This window comes from Macaca nemestrina, unplaced genomic scaffold (assembly GCF_043159975.1).
Source record: "Macaca nemestrina isolate mMacNem1 unplaced genomic scaffold, mMacNem.hap1 Scaffold_95, whole genome shotgun sequence".
Taxonomy (NCBI): Eukaryota; Metazoa; Chordata; class Mammalia; order Primates; family Cercopithecidae; genus Macaca; species Macaca nemestrina.
The window spans coordinates 46140-68548 of NW_027257886.1; the positions used below are offsets into that span (position 1 = coordinate 46140).

A 22409-nucleotide genomic window follows, 5' to 3' on the forward strand; every position below is an offset into this window, starting at 1 on the left:
GGGAGTTCAAGACCAGCCTAACCAACATGGAAAAACCCCGTCCCTACTAAAAATATGAAATCAGCCTGGTGTGGTGGCTCATGCCTGTCATCCCAGCTACTCAGGAGGCTGAGGCAGGAGAATCACTTGAACTTGGGAAGCAGAGGTTGTGGTGAGCCAAGATCACGCCATTGCACTCCAGCCTAGACAAGAAGAGCAAAACACTGTCTAAAAAAAAAAAAAAAAAAAAAAAAAAATGACGTGACCTTGAACAATTTTCTTAACTTCTCTAAGCCTCTATCTTCATCTTCAATAAAAAAATTTTACCTCTAAGATTGCATTAAATGGAATCCCACATGTAAAACAGCTGACAAATATTAGGGGCCCAACAGCTGTGTGCTCCTACTGCCGCCCCACTTTACCCCAAGGGAGAAGCGCAAGATGTCCAGAAAAAGCCTGTTGATCCCTACACCTCAGCATCCTGTGTTCACACAAGGCACAGTGGCATCCAGACTTACCTGGGTCACCCAAAGACAAGCCATGTTTTGATTTGTCAACTTAGGTACACATGGCTTCTAACGTTCACCATCTATGATCCATAATTTAGAAGAGATTTTCCTACACTACCCCGCGGTTCTATTTTAGCAGACTTAGATGTGCCATAATAGCTCACTCTCTTAAGCCCTCTTCAGTATCAAAAACAAAACTTTAATCTGTAACACAGTTATCAGCCGTGAAAGTGGAAAAGGTACCTATGAGTCAAAATGACCCTCTGCCCCGCTCCACCCCACCCTACAAAAAGCTGTTCAGGAGTATTTGGGCTGCTTATGAGAATGCTGTCTGTATTCCCAGGAACAGACAAATGCCTACCCTGGTTAGAAGCTGCACTGCTCAGCCTCCAGGGTAGAAAGCTCCCCACACCCTCTACCCAAGGAGAAGAGAAGCAAATGGGGTGGCCAGGCTCCAGGACGTGGACTGTTTAGTGTGGTTTCTGCAGTCCAGGTCACCGCCATGGGTGAAGCTTTTCCTTCCTTCTTTTCCAACCAAGTGGCCAAGGTCCTACGGCTGCTGTAGGGCCTCTTCCCCAGGATGAGACAGCCCAGCCATTCCCCTTCCCTCTTTTTTTTTTTTTTTTTTTGAGATGGAGTCTCACTCTGTCACCCAATCTGCACTGCAGTGGTGCAATCTTAGCTCACTGCCACCTCTGCCTCCCGGGTTCAAACAATTCTCCTGCCTCAGCCTCCTTGGTAGCTGGGGTTACAGGCGCCCAGCACCACGCCCAGTTAATTTTTATATTTTTAGTACAGATGGAGTTTCAACTTGTTGGACAGGCTGCTCTCGAACTCCCAACCTCAGGTGATCCACCTGCCTCGGCCTCCCAAAGTGCTGGGATTACAGGCATGAGCCACCGCATCTGGCCGAGTCAGCCCAGCCATCTTGACTTTTTGTTCTGGCAAAATTACTCTCTTCCACGTCTGCCTTCCAAGTAGCTAAATCAGAGATCTGGCCTTGGGGCAGGCTTGAAGAACCCCTGTTTTTTGGTCCTCAAGAGCTCCTACCAGGGTCTGGGACAATTCCAAGACTTGTGTTCTTAAAGAGGAAAGAAACCTCACATACACGGCTCTCGCAGAGCTCAGGCAGAGCTCAGGCAAGGCTTGGGAGGTGGCCCTAAGGTTTGGGTGTGTCATCTATGATAACAGCTAAGAGATCTGAAGCCAGCTGTCTGGGTTCCAACCTCAATTCCAACAGCACTGGCTGTGTGATGTTAGACAACGTCCCCAGCCTCTCTGTGGTTCAGTTTCCTCACTGTAAAAGGGACACAACAATAGAGCTTCTCTAAAAATTAAGTGAATTGGTGCATATAAGGTATTCAGAACAATGCTTGGCACATGGGGGAGTTCAATAGACACGTAATGAACAGAGTAACTTAGCAATTAGTAAACATACTCATCCAGGACAGGCGCGGTGGCTCACGCCTGTAATTCCAAAACTTTGGGAGGCTGAGGCGAGAGGATCACTTGAGCCCAGGAGTTTGAGACTAGCATGGGCAACACAGCAATATTCCATCTCTAAAAATGTGTTTCTGTAACATATATGTATATATACACTCATATATTCACAGTGTATTTATAATACACAAAATAGCGGAATACAGACTTAACTATTCACAACGGTTACTTCGAGAGAAGGGGAAATGCAAATTTCAGCTTTTTATGCTACACATATATTCTTGTATCATCTGAAATATTTAAGCAAATTGTATGTATAAATTTGCCCCAAAACACATAGCAGAACAATGTAGTTTTGACTCAAAAATCTTCAAATCATGATGGAATTGTCCTGTGAAAGTAAAGTTATAGAGATGAAAAGTCTCCCTCCAGCCTAAATGCTCTTTCATATGACCTATATTACACACACCAATGCAGACGCCCCAATCCTTTCCCCACTGTCATAAGAATTTTTCAGTGAACTGTGTTCCCCTTTACAAACTAGATGATAGTTAGAGTTACCAGGCAAGAACGTGGATCCAGTTCTGCTTTTTCAAAGCCCAATGTTCCTCACATAATAGCAATGCATTCTTCAACCGGTCAACTGCCCCCAACACCTGAGCTCTCTGTTGTACACAACTCAGCGAGGCCTGGGAGAAAGCAGGTGCAAATTTCACTTAGTAACAACACATCCCACCTGATTCCTCTGCTGGGCTAGTTCTCAAGTCATCTTTTTCTAAGCTTTCATTCGGCTCTACCACATGTACCTAGGCTGGGTAAAATACTTTACCAGGTTTTTTTTTTTTGAGATGGAGTTTCACTCTCTAGCCCAGGCTGGAGTGCAGTGACACCATCTCGGCTCACTGTAACCTCCACCTCCTGGGTTCAAACGATTCTCCTGCTTCAGCCTCTCAAGTAGCTGGGACTACAGGCACACCCAGGACTACCACCACACCCAGCTAATTTTTGTATTTTTAGCAAAGATGGGGTTTCACCATATTGGCCAGGCTGGTCTCAAACTCCTGACCTCATGATCCGCCCGCCTTGGCCTCCCAAAGTGCTGGGAATACAGGCATAAGTCACCGCACCTGGCCTACTTTACCAGTTTTATTCCTGAATTAAACCTGTTATTACTATCAATAATGTCAATCAGTGCCATTTCATTCACCGTATGACACACACACACAAAGCACTCCATACTCGCTCCACCTATCTGCTTTTCTGCAATGGCCACAGTGTTCCCCATCTTACATGAGAGGCACAGACAAAGACAATGATTTCTCCAAGGTTTTGTAATTCACAATCAGTGGGAGAACCAACATGACCAACCACGTCTGGCCAAGGCCTGTGTTTCAGCCACACCTTCTGGTTGCTGCCCCAAGGCCCAATGGGCAAGTAACAGATCACTCCGATTACAGAGGCTTCAGAAATGCCTTCCACCATGGTACAATGGACGGTTCGCTCTCAGAAGGGGAGGCAGGGGTGGGAATCAGCACACAGTTCTGCTAGGTTTCTCATGCAGGGCACAGACTATGTATTTTGTGCCTTGCTTTGCAGTTGAAATGTCTCCTGCCCCCTGTACAACAGTTTTCTTTGTCCTCTCCACATAAAAGTACAACTGAGTTCCTCAGGGGAAGGCAGCGATCACTGCCCTGTGCCACACCTGACTGATGTCCAAACAAGTGGACACACAGGCTCTTCTCTTATGGCCCAGGCTGCCCCCATCTGCTAAGCATCAACAACTACACATAGGATTTGCAGAACATGAATGACATGGAGGTGACTGCTTTATCTCTGTTGAAAACTTACTGCACTCTCTTAAAAAAGGGAATTCAGGAAAAACTGAACATTTGAGGCTGGCTGGCTGTAATCTTCAGCTGCTGAGAAAGCCTCAGCTGCTCGGTTCCACTGTGGAAATCCAACTCCTCCCTCAAAGTCCAACTCAAGTACACCTCCTCTGCGGTGCCTGCCCCTTCCTCCCTTTCACAAGCATGTGTTCTCTCTGCAGTCCCAGAGCATTCTATCGCCACCTCTGGAGCCACATTGTCCCAGCCTACAGCCAGCTCAGCGCACAGCTGCCTCTCCCTTTGTGTACCTGCAGACCCCACCTGGGCTGGAAGGCTGCCTCCTCCTCCGCACAGAGGCGGCACTCAGGAACTACTGAATGAGGGAGGGAGTGGATGAGCAAGATCAGCCAAGGGCTACAGGGAGTGACCTGCAGCTCCCAGCAGGAACAGCCCCTGCCCTGCCAATCCGGAGGTGCTGGCTCTGTTCTCAGCAGGGCCGCTAAAAGCTCCCTTATAACAGCTCTAGGCCACAACGGTCAACTGGGTGTCAGGCCCTAGAGACACCGAAACTCCTAACAAATAAAGAGGCCGCGTATGCAGCATGCTCGTTAAAAGCACAGGCTTCGGAGTCAGAGCTTGAATTCCGCTTATTATGTGACCTTGAGCAAGTTACTCAATGCATCAGTCTCATTTTGTCACCGGCAAAATGAGGACATTATCTGCCACACAGTGTTGCTGAAAAAGTAAGAGAGGTGACAGACGCAAAGTGCTTGGCACTTACTTACTCTTATTGGTTTATTACAAAGAAGAGAACACGGGAACAGCCAAATGCAAGAGAGGCACAGGGCACACCACGGGGCAGAGAGGTCGGGGCTCCCATGCCATCCCTGGAAGTGCCACCTCCCCAGCACCAAATGAGTTCACCAAACCAGAAGCTCCCCAAACCCAGTATTTAGAGGGTTTTATGGAGTTTTAATAACATCAACATGATTAAGTCACTGGCTACCCGTGACTAGCTCAATCTCCAGCCTGTCTCGTCTCCCCTCCCAGAGGTAGGTGTGGGGCTGACATGTCCAACTCTATAATCATGACTCATCTTTCTGGCAACCAGCCCTGATCCTGAACCTGTCTAGGGGCCGAAGCCCCCTGTCATCTCATTATCATACAAAAGACACTCCTATCGCCCCAGAGATTCCCGAAGTCTTAGAAGCTCTTGTGTCAGGTATTGAAACCTAAGACCAAATATTATAACCAATGATGTTCCTATCACTCAGGAAATTACAAGGGTTTTAGAAGCTGTGGGCCAAAAACCAGGAAGAATACTAAATATATACACTATTATACTATGTATCCCACTATCACAATAATTTTTTTTGAGACAGAGCCTACCTCTGTTGCCCAGGTTGGAGTGCAGTGGTGCAATCTCAGCTTATGGTGCGATCTCAGCTCACTGCAACCTCCACCTCTCAGGTTCAAGCAATTCTTGTGCCTCATCCTCCTGAGTAGCTGGAACTACAGGTGTGCAACACTACAACTGACTAATTTTTGTATTTTTTAGTAGAGACGGGGTTTCACTGTGTTGGCCAGGCTGCTCTTCAACTCCTGGCCTCAAGTGATCTGCCCACCTTGGCCTCCCAAAAATCTGGGATAAGTCACGAGCCACCGTGCCTGGCCTCACTAGCACAATAATTATACTGAGAGGATGGGGGAGAAAAACGTGGGCAACCGGAGGAGCGGGGAAGGTAAGCAGCCTGAATCCCTGTCTTCCATAGTAGGACACCTCCCTGTCTTTCACACAATCTAGAAGAACGAGCTAAAACATAAACACAGTAACCTCCAAGGAGCAGGGATCAGAGTGGAGAAGGGTAAGGTGGGGGGATTGCTGGGTTTTGTCCTAAGCCTTGTTAATTTCTGACTCTTAGAACTGTAGGCCTGTACAACTTTGCTAAAAATGAGTATTTACCTGTAATCCCAGCACTTTGGGAAGCCAACGTGGGCGGATCACGAGGTCAGGAGATCGAGACCATCCTGGCTAACACGGTGAAACCCCGTCTCTACTAAAAATACAAAATACTAGCCAGGCGTGCTGGCAGGCGCCTGTAGTCCCAGCTACTCAGGAGGTTGAGGCAGGAGAATGGTGTGAACCCAGGAGGCGGAGCTTGTAGTGAGCTGAGACTATGCCACTGCACTCCAGCCTGGGCGACAGAGCGAGACTCCATCTCAAAAAAAAAAAAAAAGAGTATTTAGTTTTTAAACAAAATCTGATATTTGACCAACAACAATAGTATATTAAGTGATATGGTTTTTTGTTTTTGTTTGAGAGAGGGTCTTGCTCTGTTGCCTGGGCTGGAGTGCGGTGGTATAATTCTAACTTACTACAGCCTCAAATTATTGGGATCAGGTGATCAACCTCTCGAGCAGCTAGAACCACAGGTGTGCACCACCATGCCCAGCATTCTTTCTCTCTCTTTTTTTTTTTTTTTGGTAGAGGTGGAGGTCTCGCTATGTTGCTGGTCTTAAATTGCTGACCTCAGTGGATCCTACTGCCTCAGCCTCCCTAAGTTCTGGGATTACAGGTGTGAGCCACCACACCAGGCCAAAGTGGTGTATTCTAAAATTTTTTGGAATCCAACCACTTTGAAAAAGTATGGAGAGCTATAAATCATCTCCCCATAAACACACATGGATGCAGATACACAAAATTGTTGCACAGGATTTTGGGGACTTCATAAAGTCCTGAAAGCCAGGTTAAAAACCTTAGGACTATACATTCTGGTTTCTTTTTTCTTTTTTTTTTTTTTTTTTGAGACAGTCTTGCTTTGTCATTCAGGCTGGAGTGCAGTGGCGTGATCTCCGCTCACTGCAAGGTCTGCCTTCCAGGTTCACGCCATTCTCCTGCCTCAGCCTCCCGAGTACCTGGGAATACAGGCGCCCGCCACCATGCCCGGCTAATTTTTTGTATTTTTAGTAGAGGCAGGGTTTCACCATAGCCAGGATGGTCTCAATCTCCTGACCTCGTGATCCACCCTCCTCAGTCTCCCAAAGTCTGGGATTACAGGCGTGAGCCACCGCGCCCGGCCCTAGATTCTGGTTTATTAAAGGAAATGCATTTCAAGTCAGAGTTTGTCATTTATTGCACAGGAAAATAAAAACTTAGTTAAGAAAATCAAAAACACCCACATGATAAAATGAGGTCCTACTTGGTTTTAAACTACTTGGTGACCACCATCAGTTGTTTGCTTGACCACAGGATGCACCTAATTCCTAACTATGAATAAAGGTACAAACATTGTTTATTGGGCTTTTGGCTTCAGCCTTGAAACAATCAGATTCTCTCAAACTCAGGAATGTGAATCGCTGTTGGGTTGATGCAGCTGTTTCCATTCTAGAAATGGACCTGGAATCATGTACTTTTTGCCCATGAAGAGTCCTTTGTGTAAAACTTGAAAAGGGAAGGTCCCAAATTCCCCATATGGTGTTTCTTCCAGTAGAGGAATTACTCTAATGACTTCTTAGCAAAACTTACATGATCAGGGCAGGCCATCAAAATACTCCAGAAAACAAAGTTTAGCTCCATTTCTGATGGACCTGTCTCCACTGCTATCAGTCTCACCAACAGCCTCACATCAAGTCAGAGGAATGGTTTTTTCATTTAAGAAGGATCTGCATGGCTGGGTGTGGTCGCTCATGCCTGTAATCCCAGCACTTTGGGAGGCCAAGTTGGGCGGATCACGAGGTCAGGAGTTTGTGACCAGCCTGGCCAACATACTGAAACCCCGTCTGTACTAAAAATACAAAAATTAGCCAGGCTTGGTGGCACGTGCCTGTGGTCCCAGCTACTCAGGAGGCTGAGGCAGGAGAACTGCTTGAACCTGGGAGGTGGAAGTTGTGGTGAGCCAAGACTGCACCACTGCACTTCAGCCCGGGAAAGAGAATGAGACTCAGTCTCAAAAAAAAAAAAAAAAAAAGAAGGACCTTCATGTTCCTGCCCATTTGCAAAAAAATAAAATAAATAAATAAGTAATTGATATCTGTTAACCAGAGGCGACAAAAAGCACCTTCCAGGCTGCTGTAGTAAGTGGATCCGTAACTGTGGTGGGAGATTCCAACCCCCGAGACCTGTGACTATGTTGTGCAGCAAAAGGGCTTTGTCACAGGCCTTAGGAAGAGTATCCTGGGCTATCCAGGGAGGTCCAATCTAATCCCATGAGCCTCTAAGAGTATAGAACTGGCCAGGCGCGGTGGCTCACACCTGTAATCTCCACACTTTGGAAGGCTAAGGCAGGTGGATCACGAGATCAAGAGATGGAGACCATCCTGGCTAAAATGGTGAAACCCATCTCTACTAAAAATACAAAAATTAGTTGGGTGTCATCGCGGGTAACTCTAGTCCCAGCTACTCAGGAGGCTGAAGCAGGAGAATCACTTGAACCCAGGAGGTAGAGGTTGCAGTGAGCTGAGATCATGCTACTGCACTCCAGCCTGGGCAACAGTGAGAGATTCCATCTCAAAAAAATATTTTAAAATAGGGAATAGAACTTTCTCCGAGTGCAAGAAGAGAAATGCACACAGGGGAACTGGAGAGCCTGAGGAGGTCCCTGGCCTACCTAGTCCTGAGCTGATGGGACCACGTGCAAAGACCAGATAGAGGCCTCAGGAGCTGAGGGCAGCTCCCAACAGATGGAGAGCAAGGGAACAGACACCTCAGTCCTGCAACCACAAGGAACTATATTTGGCCAAAAGCACTTGGAAACAATTCTCCAGTGAGGAATGCAGCCCAGCCCACATGGTGATTTTTGCCCAGTCACATCCATGTCAGCCTTCTGCCCCATAGAACTGTGAGATGATACAATTTCAATTGTTTTAAGCCACTAAATTTGTGGAAATGTGGTAAAGCAGCAACAGAAATGAATACAGTGATTCACGTGGAAACCCCTAGAAGAGTGTCTGGCACAGTGTTGACACCTGACAAGCGTTTCCTGATTTCCTTACATCGCAAGGCAGGGCTGGCCACACTCCATCCAAAACAATAAATGATAGACTTGTTTTGACAAAACAGATTCAGTGAATTATAAATGGCCCAGAACACCTACAAATTTTAGGTTTCAGGTAAGTGATTGCCTTTCTTTTCACTTAGAAGCCTCCCAATGCTCATCTTACTGATAAACTCTAAGTACCAGGCAGGAGACTAAACACCAGACAAACCCAGCCCCAGATGCCCCAAGGGAGCCCATCCCAGCACTCACTCTCCGCTGCACTGAAATGATGTCCAGGTCAGTTTATCCCACTAGACCAAGAACTCCAGCTCTCCACGTGTGAGTCACCAGTGCTGCCTCTGCATCTCTGCTTCTAGGATGGTGCTTCTGCACTTCCCAGGAAATCTGTATCAATGTTTGTCAACACTATATATGACAGTGTCACTTAATATCTGCACAGAAAACATAAATTCTTTGAGGACCAGGGCTGGGTTTATTAGCCTTTGTAATCCCACTGCCACTGTCTGAGACATCAGTGGCACTCGGTAGAAGTTGGTGAAGAGAAAGAAAAGGCAGAGGAGAGACAGGAAAGCAGGACCAACACCGCAGACACAGATTCCGAGGTGGCCGGAGGAGAGGCAGGGCAGAGAAACTTCCTGGATGCTGGAATGGGGTTCACTGTGATATCTGCTGCTGGATTTCAAATGTCAAAGGTGACGCTTTGCTGACCTTGACCTCTGACTGCCCTTTAGCTTTTCCCAACCTCAACACAGGGCACTTAGAAACTGCAATGTCAAGAAATTGTGCTTCATTAAAGCATGGGAATGTTATTTACATGAACGTTCATTACTGAATTTTTTACATGGGAATATAAATAATTGAAGAGATTGTTAAAGATTAAATCATGCACATTCAATAACTTTGTAAAATATTAATGATAACTGAAACACAAATTTTGATGTTCCCCAAAAATGCTAACATATAAAAAAATACTGGCCAATTAAAGATAGAAAACAATCCTAATGAAGCTCCCCAACAGACACATTAAAACTTCTCTATACATTAAACATTTTGGATTTCAAAGGAAAACCCAGATTCATTCCATTCTTAATACGGCGTTAAAAAAAAAAATCTTAGGTAATACAATATTTCATTTAAAATTTACAAAATTCCATTACATTCATTATTTCATTTGATCCTCAAAACAATCTCCTGAGTTAGGCAGAACAGGTATTACTAACAACTAACTCCATTTTACAGGTAAGGGAACTGAAGTTCAGCAAGTACTTGGGCTTAACAAAAGCTTTAATAGGGCCACATATCGAAACCAAATCCTCTGCTCAAAAGAACTAGAATAAGTTATCTTTTACATATTATTCATACTTATATCCTGTCAATATCCAAAAATGTTTTGAGGTAGCCTGCAATAATAGACACCTATCCAATAAAAACATTAAAATGAAAAACAGGGGGGAAAAAAACAGCAGGTGACATGGGAGACAGACGAAGGTAGATAGCAAAGACTGAGACTTATAATCTAAGAAAACTTCATCTCTCACCTTCCAGTTCCAGGGAGATAACGCTAAAGGAAACAAGATGGTTTATAGACTCATAAACTGACAAAAGAGAGGTTGCATCAGTCCTTAACCCTGAAACACTCCTAGCAGCCACAGCAAAATCTCTAGGACAACATACCAATGGCATCAAAGCAAGAGTATACTTCAGGGATAGAGTGAATTAAGTTCCCTGTTTGGGACCCAGGCCAGGGCTAGAGAAAAGAACTCTGAAATGTAGAGCTCAAAAATACATCCTCTGTCGGCCAGGCGCAGTGGCTCACACCTGTAATCCCCAGCACTCTGGAAGGCCGAGGCGGGCAGATCACGAAGTCAGGAGATGGAGACTATCCTGCCTAGCACAGTGAAATCCTGTTTCTACTAAAAATACAAAAAATTAGCCGGGCATGGTGGCAGGCGCCTATAGTCCCAGCTGCTTGGGAGGCTGAGGTAGGAGAATGGAGTGAACCCAGGAGGCGGAGCGTGCAGGAACCCAGGAGCCAAGATCCTGCCACTGCACTCCAGCACGGGCAACAGAGCAAAACTCCGTCACCAAAAAACAAAACAAAACAAAACAAAACAAAAACAAACAAACAAAAAAACCATATATATATATACCCTCTGTCTTCTCCATACCCATGTGCCCCCTTCTGTGAGAGACTTCCTTACACCATTGCGGGGAAGAGAATTTTTCTTTGCTATATTTGCTTGAAAGAATTAAAGGTGTAGGGCAAAAATTCTTGGAAATTATGTAGTTTACGATCCTCAAAAGTGAGAAAAATGAAGCCCAGAAGAGAAGGCCTTCCAGGAAAATTCCAGATCCAGAGGTAGACCCAGTACATTGTTTTTGTTTTTGTTTTGAGAGGAAGTCTCACTCTATGGCCCAGGCTGGAGTGCAGTGGAGCCATTTCACTCACTGCAACCTCCGCCTCCTGGGTTCAAGCTATTCTGCCTCAGCGTCCTGAGAAGCTGCGATTACAGGCGCCCACCACCACGCCCAACTAATTTTTGCATTTTTAGTAGAGACAGGGTTTCACCATGTTGGCCAGGTTGGTCTCGAACTCCTGACCTCAAGTGATCCGCCTGCCTAGACCTCCCAAAGTCCTCGGATTACAGGCGTGAGCCACCGCACCAGGCGGACCTGTTAAGTTTTAATCAAGTACTCTGAACTCTGCAACAAACACTAGGAAGTAATAGAAAAAAAATTAATCTAAAAACCCTCTGGAGAGTCAAAGAATTGCAGATTTAAAATAGCATGAATACTTGGATTCACGGTATTGAAAAAGGACCTCGCATTTACCCAGGCGCGCGGGTCCAAGCAGCCACCTATATAGGTGACAAAACACTCAGGAAGCTGTCATGCGGGGCCAGGAAAGAGCCCCCACCCAGAGTCACGGACTCCCTCATCCGAAGGTCCGCGCAGCACCCTCTGTGAGTCTAGGGAAGCAGTCTCGCTGCGAGGGAGGGCGGGGAGGGCGGCGGAGTCTCCCACTCGCGGAGACCCGGACCCCGCCCCACGAGTGGGCCCTCGCAGGGCCCCCTCTGCCGCACGCGGGGACCAGCCACGCTGCGGGGGACCGGGCAGAAGCCAGCGCCTGGGTCCATGCAGTCCCCTCCGCGGCAGACGCGGGGAGCCGGGGAGCAGTAGGGACCGGCCCCCACCCGCAGGGCGACCGGGACCCCCCGCGGGCCGACGAGGTACCGCAGCAGGCGCTAAGCCCCCGGTGCCGCCCAAGGCCGAGACAAAGCCCTGGCGCAAGGACCCCGGATCCCAACGTCAGACCCTGCGGAGCCCAGCTCGGAGCCGCCACGCGCGGGGCAGAGACCCCCGCCCGGTCCGGAGGCCCCATCGCCCGTCGCGCCGTCTCACCTCAGGCAGCCGCCTCGCAGCGCTCGCTCCTCGCCGCCGCGCCTGGGCCGGCTGGAGTGCAGCTGAGCAGCCGACAGAGCCGCGGCAGCCTCAACAATGGAGCCCCGGGGCGGGGCCTCTGCCGCCGCTTCAGCCCGAGTTCCCCGCTCAGGATCCGGCTCAGATCAAAGAGCTGCAGCTGGCGCGGAGCCGCGGCCGGGAAACACACCGCGCAGGTGCACACGGCCCGGCCCGCCGCCCGCAGCCCCGCCCCCAGCGGAGCCGGGCGCCCAGGGCCCGCCCCCCGGCCAATGGGGAGCGAGCTGCGCGGAGAGGGCGGGGCCTGGGGGAACAAAGGCAGGTTGGGCGGGGCGGCGCTGGGACTGGGCGTGCGGGGTCCCGCGGGAGGACTGGACCCAAGAGCTGGCCGCATCCTGGCCTCCTAGAAGACCCAGCTCAACGTCCACCTGGAGTCTGCTCTACAGGACGCGCTCATCTCAAGCCCAGAACTCAGGCTTTTAGGGCAGAGAGCGAGAGACAGGCTTGCTTTACAAAAAGGGAAACTGAGGTCCAAGGAATAGGATTGCCTGCTGCCCGAAGTCACGTAGTCGCATTCACTCGTTCACCTTGTCATTCAGCAAACATTTGGAAGCACGTATGGTGGGCGTTAGGAGTGAAGTAGGGCCGGGCGCGGTGGCTGGCACTTGTAATCCCAGCACTTTGTGGGGCCGAGGCAGGTGGATTACTTGAGGCCAGGAGTTCGAAACCAGCCTGGCCAACAAGATGAAACCCCATCTCTGCTAAAAATACGAAAACTTAGCCGATCGTGGTGGCGCGTACCTGTGGTTCCAGCTACTGGGAAGGCTGAGGCAGGAGAATCATTTGAACCCGGGAGGTGGAGGTTGCAGTGAGCTGAGATGGTGCCACTGCATGCGCTCCAGCCTGGGCGACAGAATGAGACTCTGTCTCCAAAAAAAAAAAAAAAAAAAAAATTAATGGATGGGAAGTAGAAGCGAACTTAGGCCTTCCCTGAAGGAGCTCGGCCAAGGAGTACCTGAAATGTCTCTGCATCGCTTTAAGGACTGATAAAGGAACCAGGAGCGAGCACTAATCACTTCCCTTTCCAGCCTCAGAGCTTTCATGTGTTTGCTGTTCCCCGCCTGAAATGCCAAGTACCAATGGTGTTTATTTATTTATAGAAATGGGGTCTCCCTATGTTGCCCAGGCTGGTCTCAAACTCCTGGCCTCAAGCCATCCTCTCCTCTCAGCCTCCTAAAGTGTTGGGATTACAGGTATGAACCACTGTCCCCAGCCCTGATCGTCTTTCAAACGTCTTTCCTCATCTTATTTGACCTTCCTGCTTCATGTCACCCCACACCCTTGGTTTCCCTGTACTTCCATAGCTGCTGCTCGGTGGGTCCCGGGGACCCACCCCCTTCTCCGCCCAACTTGTATATGTCTGGACTCAGGCCAAATGACCTTCCATTTGCAGTGGGCATTGCCACAGGTAATCTCATGACCTTCCGGGCTTCACAAACCATCCACATGCTCTGCTGCCTGCCAGAGACATCCATCCCAGTCAGATGCCCAGCCCTGACCTTTCCCAAAGCCCCCACTGGACACAGGGAAGCATCTCAAATTTTCTGCGGGCCAAAACAGAGTGCTTTATTAGTGTCCTAACCTGCTCATCCACATTCTTGTGATTCTCTGTAAACAGCCCCTCCATCCACCCAGCTGCTCAGGTGAAAATCTCAAATCCTCCTCCAGTACTTCCTCCCCGAACCTCTCATGCAGGCCTCTGCCTTCCTAGGACGCTGAGCACCCCTCACTCCCAGCACCAGCTGGTGTGCTGTCTGAGTGGCTCCCACCCACTTGGCATGAAGTGTGACTTCTCGCCCGGTGTGGTAGCTTACGCCTGTAGTCACAGCACTTTGGGAGGCTGAGGCGGGCAGATCGCTTGAGGCCAGGAGACTGGGACCAGCCGGGCCAATATGGTGAAACTAAAATACAACAATTAGTCAGGCATGGTAATGCGTGCGTATCATCCCAGCTACCCTACCCAGGAGGCTGAGGCAGGAAAATTGCTCGAACCTGGGAGGTAGAGGTTGCAGTGAGCCAAGGTCACACCACTGCACTCCAGGCTGGGCAACAGAGTGAGAATCTGTCGCAAATTAAAAAAAAAAAAGAAAAAGAAGAAGAAAAAGAAAGAGAAAAAGTGTGACCTCTCTAAAGCAAGGCAGTGTCCCATTCTGATTCACTTCCATGTGTAAAACAGGACCTGCGCCCTGAAGGCACTCACTCAGGGAGGCTGCTGGGATGGGTGGATGCACAGTTCAGGTCTTCATGGTGGCTGGGGCTGACCCCATCCCCATCGCTCTTCCCACACACACCTGCACACTCATCACTCCCACGCTCGCACCCACCACTGAAAGCCTGGCCCCTAATCTGATTTGCCTAACAAGGTCCCCAGAGGAACAACACATGCTTCCCTACCTCTCCCCTGCTAGGGCCCCACTGTGTTCTGGGATGTACTCAGGGATCAGGAGAACAAAACCTCAGGGAGTGAAAGGACATTCCAGGGTGCAGGCCTCTGCATCCCCCTCCATGCCCTCACCCCTGCCTGACACACCCTCACCCCTGTACCTGGCCAGCTCTTACCAACCCTTAAAGTCTCACCAAGTTCAGTGGTGACAGCCACACCCTAAAGTGACTGACCCCCCAATGACCTATGCCGTTGCATAGTCTTCCTGACCTTGGGTACGAGCAAAACCGGTGACTGGCTTTTAACCCATAGAGCCTGGCAAAAGCAATGGGATGTCACTGTCACAGTGCATCACCTTCGCACACTAGAGAGAAAGGTTCCGCCTGCAGGCGCTACAGGAGGGAGATGCTGTGCTGAGAAAGGACCTTTGGTGGGGCCCCATAGGCAAGGAAGCAAAAAGCTGGGACATTGCCAAGCGGGTCCGAGGAAATGAATTCTGTCAATAACCTCGGCGGACCTGGAAATGGATTCTGCCCTGGTGGAGCCTCAGATGAGGATGCAGCCCAGCTGCTTAGCGTGAGATCCCAAGCACAGGTCCCGCTAAAATGTGCTCAACTCCTAGCTTGCCAAAATTGGCTTAAAGGTGTGTGTTGTTTTAAGCTTCTAAGTTTTTAGTTATTTCCTATGAAAGTGTTAAAATATGAGAGAATAACTTAAGTCCCCTCCCCATCACACACATTCTTCTTTCTGGCATTCATCACAATTATACTTACTGATTTAAAATCTCCCTCTTGACTGGGTGCAGTGGCTCAGGAGTTCCAGACCAGCCTGGACAACATGGTGAATCCCCATCTCTACTAAAAATACAAAAATTAGCTAGATGTGGTCGTACAATCCTGTAATCCCAGCTACTCGGAAGGCTGAGGCAGGAGAATTGCTTGAATCCAGGAGGCAGAGGTTGCAGTGAGCCGAGATTACACCATTGCCCTCCAGACTGAGTGACAAGAACAAAATTCTGCCTCAAAAACAAAAACAAACAAACAAAAAAACTGTCTCTTGCCACTAGCATGAAGGTCCCATGAGAAGAAAAATGGAAACTCTTGCTCATAACAGTGCCCCAAATGCCCAGCACGGTGTAGCTCTAGGGCAGTTAGTCGATGGTGGACGCTGCTGGTTGGAGGGCCCAGCTGGCCCTCCCAACTGCCTTCTCCCTGGTCACATTCCATTATAGAGAACAGAATAGTTTCTTACCTTTCCAGAGTCCCTCTTAGTGGGGATTGGCCAAGTGACATTGTCCTGCCCCGGGAGACATAAGTGGAAGTTGGCTGAAAGGTTTCTAGCCTTGGTGTGCTGGGACGATTTGAACGAGGACATGACAGCTGACCGTCCATGGTTCGGGAATTCTGCAAGTTGGTTGTTCAACACATTCAGTACTTCAAAATATTAAATAATATAAAGTCGCAAATTAAAAAATGCATTAGACTAGATGCAGTGGCCCACGTCTAACACATTGGAAGCCTGATGCAGGGAGATCACTTGAGCCCAGGAATTCAAGACCAGCTTAGGCAAAAAAGGAAGACCCTGTCTCTACAAAAAATTTTAAAATTAGCTAGGCATGGTGGTGTGTGGATGCAATCCTAGCCACTCAGGAGGCTGAGGTGGGAGGATCGCTTGAGCCATCTGTTCAAGGCTCCAATGAGCTATGATAGTGCCACTACACTCCAGCCTGGGTGACAGAGCCAGACCCTGTCTCAGAAATAAATATATTTCATATATTAATAAATTTATAATAAATGTATGTATATGCACATTTATGTATTATAATTATAAATTTAGATATAAATATATATTTATTGTTTTATTTATTTATTTATTTTGAGATGGAGTTTAGCCCTTGTCACCCTGGCTGGAGTGCAATGACACAATCTGGGCTCACCGCAACCTCCACCTCCTGGGTTCAAGTGATTTTCGGGCTTCATTCTCCTGAGTAGCTGGGATTACAGGCACGCACCACCACGCCTGGCTAATTTTTGTATCTTTAGTAGAGATGGGATTTCTCCATGTTGGTCAGTCTAGTCTCGAACTCCTGACCTCAGGTGATCTGCCCACCTCAGCCTCCCAAATTGCTGGGATTACAGGTGTAAGCCACTGTGCACAGCCTATATGATATATTTATATATTATAATTATGTATATTAATTTTATATAATTATATACAAATATAAATGTGAAAACTTTCCTTGCCTTCTCTTGTTTCTACCTACAGTCAGTCCCATGACTTCAAATACTATCTACATGTAATAATTTTAAATGTATATTTTATATATATTTATATTTTTGTTGTTGTTGTTGTTGTTGAGACGGAGTCTCACCCTGTCGCCAGGCTGGAGTGCAATGGCACAGTCTCAGCTCACTGCAACCTCTGACTCCCAGGTTCAAGCGATTCTCCTGCTTCAGCCTCCCAAGTAGCTGGGCTTATAAGCGCCCACCACCACGTCCAGCTAATTTTTGTATTTTTAGTAGAGACATGGTTTTGCCATGTTGGTTAGGTTGTTTCGAACTCCTGATCTTAACTGATCGCCCACCTCAACCACCTAAAGCGCTGGGAATACAGGCGTGAGCCACCATGGCCAAAATATTTTTCTGTTTTCAAACATTTTACACGAAAGGAAAGCAGAGAATAAATCCTCTGACACTCTACTGTAAAAAAAATCTTTGTGCCTCTCTTCATCTTTCCTAAGTGTACATATTACCCAAATGTCTTTAGGTTGAGGTCCCCCCGTGAAAACTTTACAGGGTGTTGTGTCCTCAGCCACCCTCCTGTCTTTTCCTAGTCCTGGCATTTTAGAACTGTCTGGGGATGACCCAGGATACGCATTGTGGCCATGTCTATTGGAGGGTCTAGTGAGTATCAGCCCCGGGATCATCTCATCCCCAAGGACAGCCTGAGGTAGGGGGTAGAGCCTCTCAGGAGAGCAGCTGGATGCTCTTGGCCTTAGAGGAATCTCCTGGTATAGTTTCATCTAAAATGGTGACCCCTTAGGGTTATTAAAATTTTAGGACATTAAAATGAATGGACAATACAAGGTAATGTCATTAAAGCTAGGTCATTAAAACTGTTCCTCCAGCCGGAGCTTTTATTCCTCAGAGACACATTGACGATCTGCAAACGGGATGCTGATAGTGAGAGGAAAAGGCAGAAATGATTTCTGCTGTCTCGATTGTCTCAGACTTTCGAAGAGAGAAAAATTATCCCAAAGGACAAGGAAAACCCACCCCAGAGAGGATGTGCAAGAACCTGAATATGAAGATGCTTTTAAGGCACACAGGAGGACAAAGAGCAGTGCCAGTGCCTCCTAGGTGGTGACTGAGTGCTTTACTGAACAGGATGGGTGTCCCGAGGGATAGAATGGAATGCCGTGACACTTAGAAAGGTCTGTGTTGGGGTCAGCACTGCCTCTCCCTGAGTTTGTTATCTTGAAAAGGCTTGTCCGCTTATTTGAGTTTCAGTTTTTCATTGACTGTAAGATACATTTTGTCAGTACAGCTTGAAAGATAAAAATACTATTTCCAAAGAGGCAAGCTAAAATGATGCATTTTATTTGCTAAAAATTCATATTTATTTCTTCCTCAGAGTGAGTGTAGTAGGTTTTAAAAGTCTGTTCTTTTTAAGGGTAATTTCAAATGGAATTGTAGGACTTAGCTTTGTCAATGCTACTGGTGAAATAAAAGTGTGATAGATAAATTGATGATTTACAAAGATTCACCAAAATGTCAGTTCCCCTCTTGTAGCATGGTGAAGAATTTATGACAGTGGGCACATCTGCATCCTCTTATCTGTATATCTCGGTTTTTGTTTGTTTGTTTGTTTGTTTTTGTTTGTTTGTTTGTTTGGAGACACTGTCTTGCTCTGAGCCCGGCTGGAGTGCAGTGGCGCCATCTCTGCTTACTGCAACCTCTGCCTTCCAGGTTCAAGTGATTCTCCTGTGTCAGCCTCAGAGTTACTGGGATTATAGGCCCACCACCACACCCAGCTAATTTTTGTATTTTTAGTAAACACGGGGTTTTAGGCCTGGCACCGTGGCTCATTCCTGTAATCCCAGCACTTTGGGAGGCCAAGGTGGGTGGATCACAAGGTCAGGAGTTCCAGAGCTGCCTGGCCAACACGGCGAAAAACTGTCTCTACCACAAATACAAAAAAATTAGCTGAGCCTGGTGGCAGGCACCTGTAATCCCAGCTACTCGGGAGGCTGAGGCAAGAGAATTGCTTGAACCAGGGAGGTGAAGTTTGCAGTGAGCCAAGATCTTGCCACTGCACCCCAGCCCAAACGACAATGGAAGACTTCATCTGAAAAACAAACAACAGCAAAAAGGCCGGGTTTTGCCATGTTGGCCAGGCTGGTCTCATCCTCCGGACCTCAGGTGATCACCCGTCTCAGCCTCCCAAGGTGCTGGGATTACAGGCCTGAGCCACCATGCCTGGCCCACTCTATTTTCTTTTTAGTCCCTAAATTTTAACATGTTTGAGTTTGTCTGTTCCTTTATCACTGTTTTCTTACACAAAAGAAATTCTGCCTAATCCTTCGTAAAAAAAAATCTTCCTGTGACTTCTGAAAGTGTTCTGGTTTTGTCTTTCATATTTGAATATATAATAAGTTGATTACGGTTCATGGAATAGAGAAGAATGCAATGCATTTTCCCAAGTAGATGCCAGCCTGGTTTGCCTCATATTTTAAAGTGCATGTGATTTCTTTTTCTATTCTACAGTGCCTAGTCTATCATTCATCAACTTTCCATATAAATGCTGGGTCATTAAGACTTTTCTTCCCCTTGGTCTGCTTGCTCATCTCTCTGCTAATACTGTGCTGTCCTGAGTATTTTCGTTTGAAAATCTTAGAAGTATGTTAGACAAGCTATCACTCTTTTTTTAAGTGACAAAAAAGCATTAGATATTTGTCATTTTTACTACGTATGAAAAAGTAGTTTTTCTTGCCTAAAACAACCTGATTTGGGAATTTATGTGATTTCATAGGAATAGCATCTGGAAGTGGTGACATTAATGTCATTTTAAAAACCATGTGTCATATTTCCTCTTATTCCTTTCTGCCTTGACATTGTGCAATAGAAATTTTAAAAATTGTTGTATTAATGTTGTTAAATATCAATTATTGGTTTTATTTGCTACTCAATTAAATTTAATAAGCCTACTCTGTCTTGGTGTAATCACATGGAATGGGCTCAACTTCCCAGTTAACAAGTGACAGCACATGTAAAATATTGTCTACCAGGGAAACTCATTGAACACTTAGTGTTCAGACTGTGTTTTGGTGTCTGGTTCCCTAAGCACCACTGCAGTGACACAAAATAATAGACCTTCAGCAGAAAAAGTTTTGGCAAATATATTGCATAAGCCATTTAGATGCAGTGGGTCATTCTTATTACTTGGGTTGGTGGAATCCCTTTCAAAATGTAAGTTACTAATACAAAGATGGAACTTTGCGAGCAGGTGTTTTTAAGAATCAGTAGTCTCAGGACTGATAATATTAACTCCCTTATGCACATCAGGTAGGACTTTATTATGACAGATACTAGAAATGTACAAAGTGAAGTTAAAAGGTAACTCCTAGCAGCACATCTTACTCCCTGGATTCTCTAATGAGATGGGTGTTTCTACTTTGCTGTTACCTTTTTGAATAGTTCAATTCCAGCATTAATACTGCTGTGTGGGAGGGAGTATGTGTGAACAGAGTAAGAGTTGTGACAATCACGTCATAGAAGAAATGCTTGAAAATTTTAGAATCATGTAAAGAGCTTATGGATTGAGTATAAATTCCCAGTGCTGTCAGTCTCACCCGTCCTTCTATCCACATGTGTGGAATGTTCTAGGACTCCATGGCTTTTGAGGATGTGGCTGTAAACTTTACCCAGGAGGAATGGGCTTTCTTAAATTCTTCTCAGAAGAATCTCTAGAGAGAAGTGATGCAGGAAACCTGCAGGAACCTGGCTTCTGTAGGTAAGAATGACAACACATTTCACTTAATTACAGAAGTATTTCCCTATCATCAGTGCTATTTGTGATTTGGAATGTGGCAAGGGAATGATTTGGTGAAGAAATCAGGCATGGGCACTGTGTACAATGAACATAAATCTAGTAACGTTTCTATAGTTTTTAATAATTCATGATAATTTTGTGGGTCTGCATTTTAGGAAACTAATGGAAAGACCAGAATATTGAAGATCACTTTGAAAAACCTGGGAAAGATATAAGATAACTTGCACTGAGAAGAGGAAATAAAGTCCTTTGAAGGAATCTTAGCAAGTCATATGAACTTAAAAACAAGTAATCAAAACAAATAAGAGTCACTTGAAATTTATTTTGTTTTAGAAAAATTTCACCCAAATGTAACGTACTTCAGTGTAGCAGTCAGTGTTTGGAAAACAGTTTACTTGAAAATAGCACTACAAAATTGTGTATATGAATGTTACTAATTTGGTCATAGTCATGTAGGTGGTAGCTGTGTTTTCAGTGGTAACCCATTTACTTTCAAATAATTCAATCATGGCCAAAAAAAATAATAATAATGCATTTTCCTTGGTATTGGTAGCAGTGTAAGTCCAAGACCTATTAATAAGTAGAAAGTTATTAAACCAACCAATAATAATGTGCTTGTCATTTTTTTTACAGAAATCATGTGTTACAGAGACCGTGTGAAAGCAAAAAAGGTAGACAGTATGGACAAGTTGTCAGCCAAATTCCAAACCTTGATCTGAATGAGAACATTTCTACTGGATTAAAACAATGTGAATGCAGTGTTTGTGGAAAAGTCTGTACATCATTCCCTTCTTAATAGGCACATCCTAGCTCACTCAGGATACAAACCATATGGAGAGAAGCAATATAAATGTGAACAATGTGGGAAATTCTTCGTTTCTGTTCCAGGTGTTAGAAGACACATGATAATGCACAGTGGAAATCCAGTTATAAATGTACGATATGTGGGAAAGCGTTTTATTTTCTCAATTCATTTGAAAGACATCAGAGAACTCACACAGGAGATAAACCCTGTAAATGTAAAGAATGTGGTGAAGCGTTCACTGTTTCCGGTTGTTGTGTAATACATGAACGAACTCACACTGGAGAGAAATCCTAGGAATGTAAGGAATGTGGGAAAACATTCAGATTTTCTTGTTATTTTAAGACGCGTGAAAGGACTCACACTGGAGAAAGACCCTATAAATGCACCAAATGTGATAAAGCCTTTGGCTGTTCCACTTCCCTTCGTTGTCATGGAAGCATTCATACTGGAGAGAGACCCTATGAATGTAAACAATGTGGCAAAGTCTTTAGTCCTTTGAGTTCCCTTTGTAACCATACTGGAGAGAAAGCCTATGAATGTAAACAATGTGACCAAGCCTTCAGTCGTCTCAGTTCCCTTCACCTCCATGAAACAATTCATACTCTAGAAAAACCCTATGAATGTAAGAGATGCGGTAAAGGCTACACTCGTTCCAGTCACCTTACTCACCATGAAAGAAGTCATGATATAGAGGCTGGGTGTAGTGACTCAGCCTATAATCCCAGCACTTTGGGAGGCAAAAGTGTGTGTATTGCTTGAGCCCAGGAGTTCATAACTAGCCCGGATTAAAACAATGTGAAACAACCTGGGCAACATGGTGAAACCCTGTCTCTAGAAAAATAAAATAATGCCGGGCACGTTGGCTCACGCCAGCTACTCGGGAGGCTGAGGCAGGAGAAGGGTGTGAACCTGGGAGGTGGAGCTTGCAGTGAGCTGAGA

General features: G+C 46.3%; 1 protein-coding gene, 1 long non-coding RNA gene and 1 pseudogene across 8 annotated transcripts in view; 2 read left to right on the forward strand and 1 right to left on the reverse strand.

The window, feature by feature from the left end:
• The window catches only part of LOC139355304 (SH3 domain and tetratricopeptide repeat-containing protein 1-like), a 52574-nt gene extending 40177 nt beyond the window's left edge, over positions 1 to 12397 (reverse strand). For 3 of the 7 annotated variants that reach the window (XR_011619273.1, XR_011619275.1, XR_011619274.1), the window contains exon 1: positions 9001 to 11574. The gene's annotated coding sequence lies outside the window, so the exon portion shown is untranslated. The other 4 variants (XM_071090477.1, XM_071090478.1, XR_011619276.1 and 1 more) reach the window with 4 other exon arrangements.
• On the forward strand, positions 11643 to 12578 carry LOC139361691 (collagen alpha-1(I) chain-like; annotated as a pseudogene).
• A 764-nt stretch (positions 12579 to 13342) lies between these two features.
• On the forward strand, positions 13343 to 21640 carry LOC139361695 (uncharacterized). The gene is made up of 3 exons (XR_011619277.1): positions 13343 to 13424; positions 20500 to 20626; positions 21299 to 21640. It is a non-coding gene; the product is annotated as an uncharacterized lncRNA (long non-coding RNA).
• The last annotated feature ends 769 nt before the right edge of the window (positions 21641 to 22409 follow it).